Below are 4,716 nucleotides of genomic sequence, written 5' to 3' on the forward strand. Positions count from 1 at the left end.
TGACGCAGGCATGTTTTATACATTTAACAAGGGGCTTTACCAATGCATTGCTTGTGCAACATTCTATAGATGCAATTGTCACTACTTCCAAAATGCCATTTTTAAGTAGTAGCTTATGTTTGGCATAGACATGAAAATGCTAAAGCCAAAACAGGAAAATCAAGTTTCACTTTTATTCAGATAAAAATAAAATCACTTTTTCACAGTAACGTTTCATTGCACATGTTAAATACAGCAAAATATTACAGAAAGGCATTGCGAAAGTAAAGGCAAACCAATGAAGTATCAGTACTTTTCACTTTTGCCCAGTAACACGCCCTGTAACAGTATTGAGTTGCAGCTGTCGTCCCTTTCATCAGTGAAGACACTGTGGCTGTAGGCAATGTTTCCAGGGTGACCCATCTATGAGAGTGGAGAAGATGTTGGTGGGGCCACCCGGGGGTCTATGTGTCCGTATGTATTGTGGCGTTGAAAAGTACTGGGAGTGCGTTGAACCATCATATTCCTTAACATTGCAAATCCCTCTGCACCAAAGTCAGTGAGTTTTTCAATGTTCGTCATCAGCCGGGTCATATTGTCCATTAACTCCCTGTAGGTTGCCTCTTTACACTCCAGTATTTGTTGTTTTCTTAGTTTTAAGTCCTCCTGAGCGAGAGGCAACAACTGCCCGTCCTTTGGCAATTTCCTTTTAAGTTGTTCTTGTCTGTAACTGGACAAACGTGTAACAAGTCTTTCAGGGGGAGATTCGACCCCAAACACGTCGCAGCCATCACCCGTTGCTTGGTTCAAACCGTCGGAGTCGGGCGTACTCGTCAGAGCGGGTGAAGGGGATGTACGTCGTTCGCTGTGATGTGCTTCGGCCATATCCTCCACATCGCAGGTATCAATGTCGCCTTGAATTGCCGTTGTGGCTGGTGTGCCCCCTCCCGCAGATCTGCTCGCAAAGTACAGAGACCTACTCTACTCTGTCCACTTCTTCGTCCCGCGTCCTCTGCCTGCCGGTATTTGTGGCGAATCGCCTTATGTTTGGTTACAATAATTGTCTTGGTTAAATCGTCTGATTTGTGCGGGTAGTCCTCACCCGGAGATTCCGACTGCTCTGTCGCGAGGCACTCTTCTTTGTAGCGGTCGAGGATGTCGTTGTGTTTGCTTGGGCACGACTTCCAGTCCACGTTCACCACTGCTTCGCTGACTTTGTACTGATTTGCAACTCGCAGAGGCAGCTCGACTTCATCGTCTGTCCAAACGGAGAAGACCGGCCTGCTTTTTCCGGCGGAGGTTTTCTGTGTATTCCTCGAAGACAGTGTTGAAAACTTTCTTTCGCTGTTGTGGTATGAAATCTAGTTTTTGACCAACGGAAATAGAACAAAACTGCAGCGGAAACGGAATTAGTAAACCGCTTCCTCTTCGGTTGTTTTCCGTAGATGTGGCCTGCGTATGCCCAGGAGGAGGAGATTCACCGAAATATCCATTTTAATGTGGACAGACATATTTTAAAAAACGCCTGGTGTGGACGGCTATCATGGTTACGTTATCCTGTCTAGTGTGGACGTAGCCTCGGATGAACGATTTGTGGTTTCTCTTTGAGGTTTATCTCGGGAGATGGACATGGGTTTTGCCCATTGTTGTTTTGTGTTACTGTAGTAGGTTTGTAGTACTGTGTAGGTTTGTTCACGTTGGAGCGATTGAGGATGAGAGGTGACCTGATAATTATATAAGACGATGGGAGGCGTTATTCGTGTAGATGGTCAAACACATTTTCTTAGGGCTGGAGTGGCTAACATGAGGGGCCATAGTTTTAAGCTGCTTGGAAGTTAATGCCAGGGGGATATCAGAGATAAGTTCTCTATAGAGAGTAATGGGTGCGCGGAATGCACTGGATATTCGAAAAAGAGAGGGTTTAGCGGTAGGGACATTCTAGGCAGCTTGGAGAGTAATTTACATGTCAAAAAAAAATCCACTCTTTCGAGTTTCGAAAAAAAAATATATGATATAGATTCGTCACGATGAATGAAACTAAAATTTCATACCTATGCTTATGAAGGTTATCAGTGCCGGTAGATTTTCAGTTGTTGCTATTTCTTATAACCATATTTGGCAGGTCTTCCCCCGTCTTCCTCTGTCTTTGCTGATTTCTGCCTTGCTTCACGAAGCCTCTGTTAAAGAGGCACCTCCACCGATTTTACTGACGTGCTGCGTTTTCTTCTGCGATGATAAGAACTTTCCAGCCTGAATGCGATCTCTGATGTGACATTTGATGTGATCGACTTGGTTCTCCGTTCCTGAAGTCTGTTGTACTAATAAAATTTTCATTTAACACGGAACAGATTGGAAGAGGATGACGAAATTAGAATTAATGAAACGTCAGTGTGATGGTGTGTCTGGTTTCAAAGAGGCCTTGGTGGGATGATAGGCCGTGATTCATGGCTCTGGAGCTGACATCGTCTCACACGTACCTGTTGCGTTCGCACTTTCTGTTGTCTGTAAATGTATTGACCACATGGTTCAGTCACTTGCTTCAATTAACTTATAGTCTGAGGCGAGGAGAACGGACGAGACAGTTTGTGGTGAGAAATGGTAAAGGCTCCGTTGAATTTATCTCGTGAGCTGCAGCGCCACCCTGTGGAGATTGATGACAGCGAGAGTACCAAAGATGTTTTAATTCCTTGCATTATAAATGCAACATAGTTCAGTTACCTGTTGCATGTCGCGCTCTGAACAACACTCCACGGGAAATTGTTAATACCTGTAACTGTATATGTCGCATAAATTTAATACTTGTTACTGAAAGCGGAAAGGAACGGTGGGCAATGTTTTATTCTTATTGCTGTACTTCAGAGCGGAGTGTTGAGGGGGTGCCTCGGGTCATTGATCAATAACGCAGAACATTGAGCGCTTTGCACCGTTTCTGTGGCTTAGTGGCTATCATATTCACTTCACACGAAAGGTCCCCGGTCAATCCTGGGGAGAAACATTGTTTTGGCTCCGGTGTTTGGGATGAATATGAGACTGAAATTTTCAAGTTGATTGTCATGGGCATCCAGGGTGTAAATGTCGTGAACATTCGCGTTTCTTGCAGCAGCGCATTGCATTGCAGAACTGACAAAGATAGGTTAAATAAAGATGAAATAAAATATATAATTTACAGGAGAAAATAAACAGATTTAAACATAAGGAGGTACGTGGATGACCCAGACTGCGGGACGGGAGAATTAGCAGTTCGAAGCTGTTATCGCAGTGCTGAGTATCTGCTGTGGTTTCATCAAAATGTTCCCCGTCAGAAAAACATTAGGAGGAATAATTTTGCGCTGCAAACGTCAAGCTTATTTTAAAGTATTAACTCGGTCGCTATGTCTTTACGCGGGTTAAGATGTTAACTCGTTTACCCAGGGAAAGAGCCGAGGTTGAAGAGGGTATCTGTTTGCACACCGCAATGCACCCCGCTTTCAAATATGGGATAGAATTAACATTTAAATCTCCCCACTGTGCTGCATTTATCTTTGTTTTCAGCAGGGTCATTTCCGCGCTCCCTTCACGTAACAAACAGTGGCGCTGATTGGACAGCGTCAATTAAGAATACAATGTTCATTGCTACAATGCTGCTTGAAGATAATTTACTGCTATAATTGATATTAAAACAATAAAAACAGAGAGTTGAGACCAATGTGGGAAATTTCCAGTTGGGCAGTGAGTCCGTGCGACATGGGACGTACCACCCAGAGTTCAAAGTGCAATAAAGTTTAGTGCGCCACGCTGCTAACACTTGGGTGCCAAAATCAGAACTCACCTTACAGAACCCTGACATAGATTGAACTTCAGGATATCTCCGGTAAAGCACAATGTTAGTAGACGGAATGTGAGCTCGACTGACCAGAAATGGACAAATCCCTTGTTACATTGAAGTACGGAAACCTGCACTTCACGGGAAGTTCACAGTTCTATAAACATGTATTATCAAGCTATGTATACATTATTCAACCTTGAGATTCGTCACCTTACAGGCCGGAAACCCAGAAGAATCCACATAAATTTCTCCGCTCCGACGTCTCTCTGATCCGCACTCCCTGATTCCGTCTCGTCCTCATCGTCTTTTTGAACAACCTCGGCCTCTGGAGGGGCGTCTCGGGCCATTGGTCAACAGCGCAGATCATTGAGCTCTTTGCACCGTTTCTGTGGTGTAGTGGTTATCACGTTCGCTTTACACGCGAAAGATCCCCTGTTCAATCCTGGGCAGAAACATTGTTTAGTCTCCAGAATTTAGGAAGAAAATGAGTGCGGGTTCCAGTTTATTATCATAGGCACTCAGGGCTACAAACACCATGAACATTCGCTTTTCCAGCAGCAACACATTGTATTTCAAACCTGACAGAGATAAATGAAAACAAAAAATGCTGCCGGAACTCAGCAGGCCAGACAGCATCTATGGGAGGAGTTAGTGACGACATTTCGGGCCGAAACCCTTCATCAGGCGTGGACTATGTTCTCAACGGGAAGCAAGTTCAGAAATCGAAGATGGAAAGGGATTTTGGACACACAGTGCAGGATTCTCGAAAGGGTGAATGCAGGTTGAGTTGATAGTAAGGACGACACATGAAATGTCAACATTCATTTGGACAGAACTAGAAAACAAAAGCGAGCCTGTAAGGCTGAGACTTTATAAAACATTGGTCAGTCCGCGCTGGGAACAAGACGAACAGTCGGCGTCCCTTTTCTAAA

The 4,716-nt window shown here is 44.3% G+C and overlaps 1 non-coding gene across 1 annotated transcript; it reads left to right on the top strand.

Moving 5' to 3' along the window:
* The first annotated feature begins 4,166 nt into the window (after positions 1–4,166).
* On the top strand, positions 4,167–4,239 carry trnav-uac (transfer RNA valine (anticodon UAC)). Its single transcript has one exon. It is a non-coding gene; the product is annotated as a tRNA-Val (tRNA).
* The last annotated feature ends 477 nt before the right edge of the window (positions 4,240–4,716 follow it).

This window comes from Hypanus sabinus, chromosome 10, assembly GCF_030144855.1.
Source record: "Hypanus sabinus isolate sHypSab1 chromosome 10, sHypSab1.hap1, whole genome shotgun sequence".
Taxonomy (NCBI): domain Eukaryota; kingdom Metazoa; phylum Chordata; class Chondrichthyes; order Myliobatiformes; family Dasyatidae; genus Hypanus; species Hypanus sabinus.